A 16,569-nucleotide genomic window follows, 5' to 3' on the forward strand; every position below is an offset into this window, starting at 1 on the left:
ATATTAAGGGTATTCAGTTCATTCATAGCCAAAATAAATGCTGATATTGAGGGTATTCGGTTACTCATCTGAACATTTGTTGAAATCTGAAAATCAAAACAGAAAAATCTGAACATTTGTTCAGAAAAAAATTAAAAAGAAAAAAGAAAGGAAGAAGTAAATGAACAAGTTTTATTTTTGAGTGATTCGACCAAAATACCCTCAATATTAATAGTGTGTAATAAAATATTTAACGGCAGTAATTAATGTGTAAGATGATGTAAAAAATGAGTGACTAAAGTGATATTTTTGAAAAGTCAGTGACCAAAGTGTCAAACAGGTCAAACTTCAATGACCATTTGTGATATTCTCCAAAAAAAAAAAAAAAAACGAAGACAAAAACAAAAACTCCGCATGTAAACTGATCAAACTAGAATGCAGGGCAAACAATAAAGGGGAGCACAGAAGACCAAACATAAACAGACCACAGAGAGAGGCGTAGGTTTGTCAGCAATTAAGTCAACTTACCTCCTCTAGAAAGAGAAAGCTACCAACCTGCAAGCTTCTTTTGCATACGTAAAACTGGTTAGGAGGAGTTTATAAAAATCTTCTCAAAACATAATATTATGGATACGGGATACGTACCCAGGTATTTACCTATGTTAGCTTTATGAGGAATACCAAGAATGACACAAAAATCATCTTTTAGCATATGGGGTACGTTATTAGAAAAATAGCAAATAGATTTATGAAAATTAATTTGTTGATCTGAAACGGAAGAAAAGTTATCAAGAACTTTCTTAATATTCTTTGCTACTGATCCAGTGGCCAGCTTTCGCAAAAATGAGACAATTAGGGGTGTGCAAAACATGGTAAAAACTAGCCAAACCGACAACAACCGACCGATAAATATGGTTTGGTTAAGGTATTTTAACTTTAAAAATTGAAAATCGGTTCAATACCGAACCAAACCATTTGTGAACTGGGTTGGTTTGGTTTCACTTGTGCTTAAATCGCAGAACCCGAACCGACCGATATGTTTGAAATATAAGAGAAAATGTTTTTTTTATATATACACATAATAAATATATATTCATTTGTCCGGTTTGTTTTAAGTAAGTTCTAAATCTCCAGTTATAACTTTATTCTCAAATGATATACTACGTCCCATATTGAATTTAAGGCCCAAAGGCCTAAAACCTTAGTATATAATCGCTACAATTTTTTTTATCCTCTCACATCACATCTCTGATCTTTCAATCTCTCATTCTTTGATCTTGAATACCATCATATTAAGCAAGTACTGATGGCTAAGTCGTTAAATAAGTGAATCATTTTGAATTTAATTTAGATTTTAGTTTTTGACTATATGTTTTGGATTTTAATTATTGAATTTTAAATTTAGTTAATTTAACATAATTTCAATTATTGAGATTGAATTTTTACTTTGAATTTTTTCATAAATAGCATGTTAATATTATATAGGTGAAAACCGCCTAACCGACCGAACCAAACCATCTTTAATTGGATTGGATTGGGTCGGATTAAGCTTTTCTTTTTTGATGATCGGTTCTCTAAAATGCCTAAACCACTCACTTTGACATAAAGACGGTTTGGAGTCAAAACCGATCCAACCCAATCCGTGTGCAGCTCTAGAGACAATCATATGCAAAAACTAAGTTAGAAACTCGATATCCAAAAGGAGAAATAAGAAGCCAACTTGAGATTTTGAAGATTGGGATACAACATTGAAATGTCTAATTAGAGGTTCCATCTGCAAAATAAAAAGATAAGGAGATAGGGGGCACCCTGTCGGATCCCCTTATAGCCAATAGGTTTAAAAATTACCTTGAGGGGAGCCATTATTTAACATAGAGAAAGAAACTGTAGTCATACATTTCATGATAATAATTATCCAGTGAGGGTGGAAGCCATATTGAGAGAGACAGTGCTTGATAAAATCCTAGCTCAAGTAATCATAAGCTTTCTCCAAGTCAATTTTAATAGCAACAAAACCAAGTTTAGCTTCTTTTTTTTTTTTTTTTTCCCTTATTGAAGCTATTAAATAGTTCATGAGCAATTAGAATGCTGTCAAAAATAGACCTACCTAGGGCAAGGGCACCTTGATTTGGTAATATACATTTATTAGAAGAGGCCTGAGTCTATTAACAATAATCTTAGAGATAATTAACCTTGTAAGCAACATTGCAGAGGCTAATGACGTGTAATAATCTCCAAAGAAGACAACATATTAGAATTAGTAGTATGAGCAATAGCTGAAAAGCGTTTATGAAAAGTTTGCACAAAAACAGTAGCAATATCCCCAGCATCATCATGCCACAGGCCTAGATCATCTTTAATTTTAACAATGCGTTTATGTTTGCAACGAATTTGAGCTTGAGTTTGGAAGTACCTTGTATTTTTATCACCAAGTTTCAGCCAGTCTGAGCGAGCTCTTTGAATCCAGAAACTTTCTTCAGCATAATAAGTTGCAGAAAATCTCGCAAAGAGTTACTGTTCTTGGATAAATAAACTGTCAGACCAAGAATAATTAGCTTGTTGAGATTGTGTTAGTTTAAGTTGGTCGTGTAAAGAAGCAAGAGTTTTGAAAAGGTTCTAGAGATATTTTTATTCCAATTTTTTGCCAAAGCTTGAAATCGACCAACTCGAGTAGGAAATTGTTGTAAAGGTGAGCCATGTATAGGGGGATCCCAAACCGTTCACACCACATTAGCAAAGGTGGGGTGCTGAAGCCACATGGCATCAAATTTAAGAACCCTTCGAGACTTATGTGATATAGTATTAAAGTTTAGAACAATGGGAGCATGATCATACCCAATTACGGGTAGGTCAGTAAGACTAGCATTTGAAAATCTGTTTAGCCAAAAAGAGTTAGGCAAAGCACCATCCAAACGTTCATAAATCATATAGGTTCCTGATTATTACCCCAAGTAAACTTGCCTCCTTCACAAGGCATGGAAACTAAACTACAAAAATTAATAAAAGATAAGAAATTGTTCATATAGGTTGTATGAGTTTGATTACCGCCTAGTTTTTCTTGCAAAGTACGAATACTATTAAAATATCCCACTAAAATCCAAGGGAAGTTAAAATGAGGTTGTAGTAATGAAAGTTCTGACCAGAGTTCAGCTTGCAATGATTTAGAAGGGAAAATATAAACAAATGTAAGGAACCAATCCTCACCAACAATTATGTCAGAGCATAAGCAATGCAAGTAATGAGGATGAGGGATAATAACCTTAATATTAACGTACATAAAGTCTATTCCATAGTCAAATCAGGCCACTACATTGCCCATTAGATGGGACTATAAAGTTCTTACAAAAAGAAAACTTTATACAAAGATAAGATAGTTCATTCTCGTATCTAGAAAGGAAAACACATCCATTTGGAGCAAAGAATGATAAAAAGTAGCCTGACCCAAAAAACTTGGCCGAGCACAACCTCGGCAATTCCAATATATTATTTTCATATATCATGAGCAGTAGGGGAAGTCATGGTAGCATCAATGGATCATCCATGTCATCTATGCCTCTCTTCCTAGCCCCTGGAAGGGAGTAGAAGGTTTAGCAACATCAACATTGGGCACAATTTGATCCTTAGCAACATCATATATAATCAATTGCACTATCATCATCAAAAGTTAAAGCATCAGCAAGATCATCCGCAGCCAATTCATGATAAGCAAAATCATCCTCAAGCTCCGAATGATTATGAGGATGTGAGAAATAAAGATCGAGTAAAAAAGATCTATATTAATTAAAAGTAGCATGCTCAATTTGATAATTAGGAAACATGCCAGTAGAAACCAAAGGTTCAATGATCTCATTCACCAAGTCTAAAAAAGCATAACTAAGCAAAGATTCAGCAGATTTAAATTCAAAAAGAAATGAATCAGAGGGGAGTACCAGCTTATCATGAGGATTGGCCTTGTGATATTAATGTTTGTGCTGCTCAGAATCTGATGAGCTCATTCTGATTCATCTAAATTATGAAACTTTGTTGGAGCCTTGCTTTTTAGTGGTAGGCTTGTTCATCCTGTGAGTCAATGCCCTGATTGGTCAAGTCAACGCCATTTCATTATGGTTAACCTGCTGCTTTCTCAGCTACGTACTATGAATTTAGATCCTAAACTTTCTACCCTGATTCATCCTGGTCTTATGCTAGGGTTTCCTCAAGCAAGAACTGCACCTGCTATTGATCTAGATGCTGACCTGCATGCTGGGTATCAAATTTAAGAACCCTTCGAGACTTATGTGATGTAGTATTAAAGTTGAGAACAATGGGAGCATGATCATACCCAATTACGGGTAGGTCAGTAAGACTAGCATTTGAAAATCTGTTTAGCCAAAAAGAGTTAGGCAAAGCACCATCCAAACGTTCATAAATCATGTAGGTTCTTGATTATTACCCCAAGTAAACTTGCCTCCTTCACAAGGCATGGAAACTAAACTACAAAAATTAATAAAAGATAAGAAATTGTTCATATAGGTTGTATGAGTTTGATTGCCGCCTAGTTTTTCTTGCAAAGTATGAATATTGTTAAAATATCCCATTAAAATCCAAGGGAAGTTAAAATGAGGTTGTAGTAATGAAAGTTTTGACCAGAGTTCAGCTTGCAATGATTTAGAAGGGAAAATATAAACAAAAGTAAGGAACCAATCCTTACCAACAATTATGTCAGAGCATAAGCAATTCAAGTAACGAGGATGAGGGATAATAACCTTAATATTAACGTACATAAAGTCTATTCGATAGTCAAATCAGGCCACTACATTGCCCATTAGATGGGACTATAAAGTTCTTACAAAATGAAAACTTTATACAAAGATAAGATAGTTCATTCACGTATCTAGAAAGCAAAATACATCCATTTGGAGCAAAGAATGATAAAAAGTAGCCTGACCAAAAAAACTTGGCCGAGCACAACCTCGACAATTCCAATATATTGTTTTCATATATTATGAGCAGTAGGGGAAGTCATGGTAGCATCAATGGATCATCCATGTCATCTATGCCTCTCTTCCTAGCCCTTGGAGGAGAGTAGAAGGTTTAGCAACATCAACATTGGGCACAATTTGATCCTTAGCAACATCATATATAATCAATAGCAGTATCATCACCAAAAGTTAAAGCATCAATAAGATCATCCGCAGCCAATTCATGATAAGCAAAATCATCCTCAAGCTCCAAATGATTATGAGAATGTGAGAAATAAAGATCGAGTAAAAAAGATCTATATTAATTAAAAGTAGCATGCACAATTTGATAATTAGGAAACATGCCAGTAGAAACCAAAGGTTCAATGATCTCATTCACCAAGTCTAAAAAAGCATAACTAAGCAAAGATTCAGCAGATTTAAATTCAAAAAGAAATGAATCAGAGGGGAGTACCAGCTTATCATGAGGATTGGCCTTGTGATATTAATGTTTGTCCTGCTCAGAATCTGATGAGCTCATTCTGATTCATCTGAATTATGAAACTTTGTTGGAGCCTTGCTTTTTAGTGGTAGGCTTGTTCATCCTGTGGGTCAATGCCCTGATTGGTCAAGTCAATGCCATTTCATTATGGTTAACCTGCTGCTTTCTCAGCTACTATGAATTTAGATCCTGAACTTTCTACCCTGATTCATCCTGGTCTTATGCTAGGGTTTCCTCAATCAAGAACTGCACCTGCTATTGATCCAGAGGCTGACCTGCATGCTGGGTATGTGCCTCCCCCCCCTAAAAGAACCTGACTCTCTAGGTTGGCAAGTGGTCCGATTTCATCAAGCCAACCATACTCCTACTCCTACCCATACATTTGCTACTCCACCGTACCAAACAATATTGCTATCAGAAGAAAAGATATTTCTATACAGTCAAGTTGCTCGAGCTTGTCCTACCCAGGGCATCATTATTAGAGCACCTCAACACCCCCATCCACCTCCCTCTCCCAACCCCCCCCCCCCCCCCCAACTAGTAAAGGTGTAGTGCCAAATCCCCTATCATTCCCTCTAGACCCTGAAGATCCTCTTAACCAATTTCTGAACTTCCAAAGACATCTTAAGACAAATTCAAGCATACATTGAACGAGAGTCATCTAAAGTAGAGGGGTCAATGCGAATGCAGTCACCCCAGTTAGAATAACAGGTCAGCATCTAGATCAATAGCAGGTGCAATTCTTGCTTGAGGAAACACTAGCATAAGACCAAGATGAATTAGGGTAGAACGTTCAAGATCTAAGTTCATAGTAGCTGAGAAAGCAACAGGTTAACCATTGTAGCGATTAACCATAATGAAATGGCGTCGACTTGACCAATCAAGGCATTGACTCACAGGATGAACAGGCCTACCACTAAAAATCAAGGCTCTAACAAATTTTCATAATTCAGATGAATCAGAATGAGTTCATCAGATTCTGGGTCAGGATAAACATTAACATCACAAGGCCAATCTTCTTCCAAAGACATCTCAAGACAAATTCAAGCATACATAGAATGAGAATCATCTAAAATAGAGGGGTCAATGTGAATGCAGTTAACCCAGTTAGAAGCAATAAAGGATAGATCTTGAACATTCCACATATGGATAGGAAGAAGTGGTAACCTAACCCAAAGTATGACTGAAGTTAGCTCCTCATGTGCAGGGTTAAAGTTTGAGCTCCAGCGCAGAAGGGAAAAAATTTGGCCTTGAACAAACCAGGGACGGTTATCCATAACAATTTGCAGATTGTCCTCCTCAGTGAACATAACTCGATACCAGTTGTAGCCAATCGGATCAATCTGATTAGAGGCAACGATCTCTTATCACGAACTTTGATAGCCTTTCACCAAAGATTTGGCCCACGAGACAAATGCGTCGGTACTTGTCTATTAACAACAATAAGTTATGTCGGGGCATCTGGATATCCATGGACCAGAGTCATCAATGGTCACTGTAAAATGACCAAGATGAACAGCATTTGGAATAGGTTGTGGTGGAGCATTAGGTGGATTAGGGTTGCTTGGTCCTTCACCATAAGGGTGGTGGTTGGAAGGGAACACCAGGATATTAGTATATGGGATATTGGGAGAGGAGGAGTTAGGGTTTGGAGGGTTAGATTGAGCCATTGAAATACAAGAAGATGAAGTGTTGATAAGTGGTTGTGATGAACATATCAAGAAGAGAAACACCAGATTTATAGCTACCAAAAGGGTTACCAACTTGGAACACGTTGAATACAACTTCCAATAGAAATTAATGCAAGGCAGGGGAAACTTGGAATATGAAGAGTATTTATTTTGAAGGCTAGCTTGATTAGATTGAAGACTAACGGTTTGATTACAGCACAATAATTAAGGTCAGAGGATTGAAAGCGGGTGCAGTTCTTGATTGAGGAAACCCTAGCATAAGACCAGGATGAATCAGGGTAGAAAGTTCAGGATCTAAATTCATAGTAGCTGAGAAAGCAGCAGGTTAACCATAATGAAATGGCGTCGACTTGACCAATCAGGGCATTGACCCACAGGATGAACAAGCCTATCACTAAAAAGGAAGGCTCCAACAGAGTTTCATAATTCAGATGAATCAGAATGAGCTCATCAGATTCTGGGTCAGGATAAACATTAATATCACAAGGCCAATCCTCTTCCAAAGACATCTCAAGACAAATTCAAGCATATATAGAACGAGAATCATCTAAAGTAGAGGGATCAATGCAAATGCAATTACCCCGGTTAGAAGCAATAAAGGATAGATCTTGAACATTCCACATATGGATAAGAAGAAGTGGCAACCTGACCCAAAGTATAAGGGAAGTTAGCTCCTCATGTGCAGGGATAAAGTTTGGGCTCCAGCACCGAAGGGCAAAAATTTGGCCTTGAACAAACCAAGGGCGGTTATCCATAACAATTTGCAGATTGTCCTCCTCAGTAAACATAACTCGATACTAGTTGTAGCCAATCAGATCAATCTGATTAGAGGCAACGAGCTCTTATCACGAAATTTGATAGCCTTTCACCAAAGATTTAGCCCACGAGACAAATGTGCCAATACTTGTCTATTAACAACACTAAGTTATGCTGGGGCATCCGAATATCCATGGACCAGAGTCATCAATGGTCACTGTAAAACGACCACGACGAACTGCACTTGGAATAGGTTGTGGTTGACCATAAGGTGGATCAGGGTTGCTTGGTCCTTCACCAGAAGGGTGGTGGTTGGAAAGGAACACCAAGATATTAGTATTTGGGATATTGGGAGAGGAGGATTTAGGGTTTAGAGGGTTATATTGAGCCATTGAAATACAAGAAGATGAAGTGTTGATAAGTGGTTGCGATGAACAGATCAAGAAGAGAAACACTAGATTTATAGCTACCAAAAGGATTACCAACTTGGAACACATCGAATACAACTTCCAATAGAAATTAATGCACGGCAACGGAAACTTGGAAAATGAAGAGTGTTTATTTTGAAGGCTAGCTTGATTAGACCGAAGACTAAAGGTTTGATTATAGCACGATAGTTAAGGTTAGAGGATTGAAGGTGGAGCTACCAAATGTCCATAAGCATGGTGAAGTGGAGAGAGCTGAAGCTAAGAGTATCCATGCAGAGAAGAGGAGAGAGATCAGCAAAATTTAGTGAGGGAAGAAAGAAGATTGGAAATAGCAGTGCATTTATAAGAGACCAAAAAGAAGCTACCGTCGATTGTCGAAACTTTGAGTCAAACGCAAAATGTGGGGAAAAGAAAAACCAAATGGGAGTAATGCAATGATGAGTAACCACCCTCCTCAATATAGGGGCCTAGGAAGAAGAAAAAGGCTCACAAGTGGAAATTGGAAAAAGAAACAATGGGAATTTTGTAGATCTGAACATGCTGAAACAAAATCACTTAAAATTTGGATGATCAAGGCCCATTCAATGACCCATGCAATCCAAAGGACACTACCACAAATTTGGCCTATAGATATTATAATTTACCCACTTTTGCAAGAATGGTGGAAGCACCCTACTATTCTTTATTTGTTGACAATAAATAGGTCCATGTCCCATTTATGATTATTTTCCAGTTCTTAATCAATCTTTTCTTCTTAAAAAGTTCTGGGTTCTTTTAACATCCTCTTCTTTAGCTACGAATTTTTTTCGCCATCGGTTTCTTGACAAGTTTGGGTAACCATGTAATTTATTATAAGCGTTCCTCTATTTGGCCTGGGCTTCGTCCTTTATATATTGATATCAGGAATGGTCCCAATGGGTTGTCAGCTCTGGTTCTAAAATTGACTTTTGGCATCATGATTGGTTAGGCGTTCCCATTGTTGAGAGGTTAAATGTTCCACTTGCAGTAGCTAAGACAAGTTATGTTCATTCATTCATAATGGTAGTTGGGTATGTCCAGTGGAGTTACAGGCTGTCTGTGCACCTATTTGGAAGGATGTTGTTGAGTTTACCCTCCCACGCAATGCTAGTTTGGAAGACAGGTTGGTTTGGAAAGCGGCAAAGGATGAGAACTTAACAGTTGCTTTAGCTTTTGAAGCGCACTCATTTTTCTAATGTTTCTTGGGTTTAGTTTGTTTGGCATTCAAGTTTTCACCCTAGGAACTCTATCATCTTATGGAAATTTTTGCATGGACTTTTGCTTACTGATGATGTCTTACAGTGCCGAGGTTCCATCTATCATCGATCTGTTCTCTTTGTCATCTTGGTAATGAGACCTCGCATCATCTCTTTTTTTTATTGCTCTTTTGCTACTGCTATTTGGGGGAATTTATTGGACTTGTTTCAGGTGACTACTCTTTTCGCTGATATCTATTCTTTTTTTTCTTATCCAATTCGCCATGGTTTTGGTTCTCAATTGAGTATTTTATGGTGGGTATGATTGGAGCTAGTTTTTATGCTATTTGGCATGTGAGAAACGCTATTCATTTTCAGGATTCCATGTTGTCGGTGAGGATATTACACCATTCCATTCGACTTCAACTTTTTGAGATTGACTCCCTAAGTAAGGGTACCATGAAGAATTCAGTTGCTGAGCTTTGCATTCTGCGTCAGATTGGTATACTTGGAAGACCCCCTAAAGCTGCAAAAATTATAGAGGTCATGTGGCATGCTCGCTCCTTCTATTTTGCAAGTTAAGGTTAATACTGATAGCGCAGCTAGAGGCGCTCCAGATCTTGCAGGTTTCGGTGGCATTTTTCGTGATCATTTGGGTCGTGTTTGGTTGTTTTGCGGGGGTTCTTGGGGTGGCCTATGCTTTGGAGGCTGAGCTTCAGGCAGTGATTCATGCTATTCCCATTGCATCGCAGAAAGGTTGGCACTCCCTATGGATTGAAAGTGACTCGACTTTGGTTATTCATTTTTTGTCTTCTCTTCAGAGTGATGTACCATAGCGATACTCTACCAATTGGTTCAACTGTCGGGTTATGCTTGCATCTATGTTGGTGAAAGTTTCTCATGTCTATTGCGAAGGTAATAAGGTAGCTAATTTTGGGGCAAATCAGGTGTGTGTTCATTGGTGGGACTCTTGTCCTCCTTGTGCACTTGCGGCATATTCTCGAGATTTGGTAGGCCTTCCTAATTTCAGGTTTGCATAGTAGATGTTGGTTGCTGCTCTTGGGTTGTTCTTTTGGGGGTCCTTATTAGTACTCAATTTTTTCTCTTCTTTAAAGATAGGACGGTTTGCTATCTTTAATGTTGCAAATTTCAGTCTAGTTGTACTTTTTCTTGATATTGGAAGAGGTTTTAGTTTATGTTCCCCTCTTCCATCTTGTATTTTTTTTATTATTCTAATAAAATAAAATAGAGGGACCGGGGGGGGTGGATTCCCCGGCGTAGTGGTCCCCTCTCTATTATGGGGAGGGTAGGCGCCTCGCGCAATGACCGCTAACGAGGGGCTAATATCGTCTAATCCTCTATTTTAATTATAAAAAACAAAATAAAAAAACACGTTTATAATTTTTTATTCTACCTCAGCTTTATCTCCTAAGCTATCTCAGGTTCATCTCTTAATTGTTTATACTCTTTTACTCTGTACCTCAGCCTTATCTCTTAAAGCAACCATAGAGCTTAACTCTCTACTTAGCCTTATCTCTATATTTGTCTCTCTCTGTCAAAAATATTAAGAGCTTTACTGAAGAAGCAGCCAAGAAACCTTAAACCGCCAGCTCCTCCATGTCCGTAACCACCCTAAGTCTCCAAAATCTCTGACTTTGTCTTTGAAAACTCCAACAGATCTTGTGAATTCGTGGCTGAGGAATCCAAGAGGTCCAATGAGATCCAGATTATCACCAAGTCGGCACAGCGAGATTCTCAATGTCGGTGAGAAGAAGATCGAAAAGCTGGGATTGAAGAAAAAACTCATCCAACAAGGTGAAGGAAGAAGAAACTCGATCCATTGCTCTCTCTGCTTGACTTCTATCACCAGACTTCTGACCAACCTTGAAAGATGTGGCCTGTCGTCGTCAAGGAGGAGCTCGTTAGAGAGGTCACGCCCACCGAATAGTCCCTCAAGAACGGCCTTCAAGTCTATTTATTGTTCCCCAAATTACGTGTTTGATTTTGTTAAGTTTTGTGTTTGTGTAATTATTCTTGGATGTGTTGCAAAACAAGGAAGAAGATGATATCATGGTGGAGGATGTGAAGGACGAGGACGACGACGATGATGATTGGATTTGGAAGACTTGATTTTTGGTGGTTTTATGGGTCAAAATTTTGTTCGAAGCCTGGGTAAGTGTTCGAAGCCTTCACAATTTTTGATACCAGTTGCCTGGAAATGAGATTTTGGATTGAGGGTTATCCAAATTTGAACCGATCTTCGAATTTACCAGTGGGTTTGATAAGTTGTTTTCTTATTATACTGGTAATAATTCATGGTGGGCTGCTTGAAAGCTCGAACCTTTGACTTGTTTGACATAGTTATGCTCTCGACTTGTATCTTTACCAATAACTGGGTTTGATCAGTTGATGCAATAAATGACAATTAAATTTAAACTCAAATTGGTAATTATAGTTTAATGCTATAGTGGACTACTGAACCATATCTCTCCACCAATCACAACATTCGTATGTATGTTGATTCATACTCACCAATGCATGAACAATACCCATCAACTGAGGCATCAAAAAAATGATAGTGAGTCCATGGGTATTTGTCACGCGACCTATACCAACCCATACAATAATAGTGATTGGGCCCGTGCCTATTGCCTTTACACACCATTCATTGGTGGTCTTAAGCCCAACACACACCATTAATAATAGTGTCTAAAGCCCAAGTTTGTAGTAGTGGGATGCAGTTGAGCAAATCCTAAGGGGTGAGTCAGTGGAGACATGGGTAGGGTAAAGGGGGCGCATACAAGCGCGTTCTTTTCATAAGGATATACCAAGACAATTATTAGTTCTTCCAATCATGATGGTTGATTAACGTTCATTCAATTTTAGTAAATGTACCCTAAGGTGGTGTTTGTTACGTGGGACTATTATCCCCCACCTTATTTCCTATAATATTCTAGGACTCTTCTAACTTGGGATATGCTATGTTAATACATGATCCATGTTTGGTACTGCTTAGGACTAAAGAGCAGAATAGTCAAAATAGTCATATCCCATGTTTGTTTGTGTATTGGACTAAAAGTTGGTAATTTGTAGAGACATAAACGATTTTATGAGTTTGTGAGAAGAAAAGAAAATTGGAATGAGAAAGCTGAAGACAAATCCTAATCTAAAGACAAATTGGAATGAGAAAGCTGAAGACAAATCCAGAAATTGTATCCCTTACGTGACCAGTTACAGTTACTTGGTCAGTGACATAGTCAGTTACGTGACCAGTTACAGTTATTTGGTCAGTGACATGGTCAGTTACTTGACCATTTACATGACCAGTTACAATTACTTGGTCAGTGACATGGTCAGTTACATGGTCAGTTACGTGACCAGTTACAGTTACTTGGTTAGTGACATGGTTAGTGACATGGTCAGTTATATGGTCAATTACGTGACCAGTTACAGTTACTTGACCCAGAATTGATCAACATCCAAAATCAATGAAAACAAACAACCAAAGAAGAAGATAAAAACACAGACGTTGTTAAAAGGAAGAAAAAACCCAGAATTGATCAACATCCAAAATCAATGAAAACAACCAACCAAAGAAGAAGATAAAAACACAGACATTGTTAAAAGAAAAAAAAACCCAATCTTGAAATTGATCAATTCTTAGCAAATCAAGCTACCCAGACACCAATTGTTACAACCCATAAACAATTGTTAATAGAAAATCAATCCATATTCTTTAATTTAACAAATCACAGTAGATACATGAGAAGAAGAAGCTAGACAGGGTTGAAGGGAAGAGGGAATCAGAATCAAAGCAAAAGGAGCATGACAGAGAAAAGAAAATGAACCTAGAAGTTCAAGGAGGATGATGCGCGATCGAGAGTGGAGAGACGAGGCTGAAGTGCGAAAGAGAAGGAGAGACGAGGTTGAAGCGCGCGAAAGGGAAGGAGAGACTAATGTGTTGTTGAAGCCCGTGCTTCCACAGTCCGATGAGATTTGGGGGTTCTATGTAAGAAGATCGGGAGCTGATGCGGGGACTCTCTAATCTCATTTAATTGAGTCCTCATGTGTGCCAAACGTGGGATGAGTCTTATTTTCTTACATAAGTTACTCCAATCCAGTCCAGTCCCATGTAACAAACATAGTCTAATGGTATTCTATATCTAAATAGAGAAGTTCTATATATACACACACACACCCAATTACTTAATCCACATCCCCTATATCTTTTTGTCATCAAACTTCCATATATACCTCTCCTCATTAATATATAAATAATAATTAAATAAAAATAAATATATACAAAGAAGAATCCACAAAAAATAAAATAAGAAATAAATGCTTTATATATCAAAATATTAATTAAATACTATAACCAAATAGAATATTAATTAAATATTTTCTTACAGGTTAAATTTTCTCCTCGTCTTCATGACACAATCAACTTCTCTTCAAGATCATATGTGAACATTAATAACATATGAAATAATTGTCATCCACATGACGAATTAGCAAGCAACCAAATTGGTTGAAACATATTGAAAAAGGTTATAAAACCATCAAATATATCTTGGATACATGAATGGGTGTGTCTAATTAGACCTCCCAATTTGCTATTTGGACCTCCTTTAATTTTTGTAAAAATTTAATCATTATTTTACCCCTCTTATAGAAAATACAAGATTTTGGCCTCATATATATATATAAAAAAAATTACAAATGAATATTGCAGCCGTGTCCAATCCCAACAGAGAAGTTCCAATGAGATATGTTTACATTATTTATTTGCATAACCAATATGTTTTCTCCGTCGTCTTTCTCTATCAAACTTAAGGAATTATGAATTAACTTATATTTAATCTTTCATTCAGCAACTATAACAAAGGCAATCCAATGGGTTAATAAATCTGATGAGCACCAGAGCCAGCGAAAGTCAATATTCTACAATCCTTTATTAAAGAAATATAATTTCTATTCTCATTATCAACATGCAATCTTTGTTCTGCAACCAAAAAAATAACTCAAACCAATTCCTGCTTATATTTGTTTCTGGGCATGAGTCACCGACCAAATCGCAGAAGCTTTGCAGTGAACCTTGGTACCCAGCACCCAACTCGAGCTGAAGATATAAATCGATGGAATATGAGGTTGATAAAATGGAATTCAAATATATAAAATACAAATAATGGTAAATTAGGAAATTTAATGGACAAAAATAACGGAGGTATAAAAAGTAAATTATGAGGTTTGAATAGAACCACCCTACATGAATACATCATCATCAATCACTTCGTTTACAAAACAACCATGGCTCATTCTTTATCAATTTTAATATTGACCGTGACTATATGGATCATGAAGATCTTGACATATATTGAAACTTTTTAAATCTCAGAGGCATCCAGTTTTTCAACTTGAAGAACAACAAAGGTAAAAAAGTTAAGTTGGTGCGATACTGAAACCTAAAACTAGGTTTCGCAAGCAGTGCGGCGGCGCTTCTTGGCTCCAATCTGCAACAGGGCGCTCCGGCGTTGGAAGCGGTAAGAGGATAAGGGCTTCATCTCCTTCGTGAGTTCGGAGGCTGGTCTGGTCAGAGAAAAGAGGTGAAGTACAGACCTTGTGGTGGTTTTGCAATAGTGATCGGCGTTTGCTTTGGTGGAATCGGGTTTGACGAGGAGGAGATTGGCGTCACTGCTTCAGGACTAGAGGAGGAGCGAGGTCGGAGAATTCCTGCTAGTGATCGCCGGTTGAGGCCTCGGGTTCGTGCTTACAGAACCAGTCTAGTGCAACAAGTGCAGTCGCTAGCAGCTTTGGTGGGCGGCGCGATGGTTACCATGGTTTCTTGCCTAGGGTGACCGCCAAACTGATTAGGCGGTGGTGGGCGGTTCTCGGAAGGGCCAGATTCGGCGGCTGGGTGTGAGGAGCGTATGGTGTGGGCAGTGGGTCGTGGGCCTCTGCCTTCCTGGGCTGCAGAGATGCAATCTAGAGAATTGGGCCTAGGTTAGGCCAATTCCCCTATTTTTCTCACACTTGGGTCAGGTTTGGGCTTTTTGGGGGTGGTCTGCCCTGTTCTTTGTCCTACATCTGCTCCTAGAATGTTGCTGTGGGTGTGTTGAATGTTGCGACGTACACCAAAGGGTCTTAGGCGTCAAGATGTTCAGGACATTGGTTCTACTTTAGGGCAGTGTAGGATTAGGGAGTTTTTAATTTCTGCAATTTCTCTTTCAGCAGTTCCTTTAGGATTTTAGTTTTGAAGTATGGATTTCTTTTGGATTTAGTACCCTTCGTGAGCTTGTATTGTAATATGAGGGGTGCTTGTACCCTTCATGCTTGACCGAGTGATGTCGTCATAATTTCGATCAATGGATTAGTTTTCCGTTGCCCTAAAAAAAAAAAGGTAAAAAAGTTAAGTTATTCAATTCTAGTGATATACCAATTTCATTGATGTGAGAAAGAAGAAATCATATTGATATGTATTGGAATTAATTAGCAATAAAATCCACAATAAATCAAAAGATTATAGTAAAAGAATGTATTAAATAAAAATTGAAGGTACATAGCCGACCTAATTTTTTTTTTTTTTAAAGTTTCTCTCATTTATTTATTTTATGAGAAGGGATATAGGTGAAAATTTGATTAAAAAATGAGAAAATAAAAATAAAAGGGGTGTGCATTAAGTAATTGAGATGGTGTATTAAAATTTTCTCGTAAAAGAAGGGTTAAGGTACATTGTTCAAAAACAAAAACAAAAAACAAAAGGGTTAAGGTACAAAGGCTGTTGGTCAAGGTTGTAGTTGGAGGATCATATACTTGTTGATATTGTGGATTAAACATTGTGTTAGAGAGTGGACCACCCGGGACAATATGTGTTAGTGGATTAAACCTGTAGTTGGACGTACCCGACATACAAGGGTGGTCCGACCAGGTGCGATGTGTCATTCTTCCATTCCATGGGGAGACAAGGGAGAAAAAATATACGAGGGTTGTGTAGTTTACACTTGCCTTTAGGTTGGTTCTTTGTATTTATATGGTTATTTACCAAAATTTATCCTCTTCATA

Source organism: Rosa chinensis, chromosome 2, assembly GCF_002994745.2.
Source record: "Rosa chinensis cultivar Old Blush chromosome 2, RchiOBHm-V2, whole genome shotgun sequence".
Lineage (NCBI taxonomy): Eukaryota > Viridiplantae > Streptophyta > Magnoliopsida > Rosales > Rosaceae > Rosa > Rosa chinensis.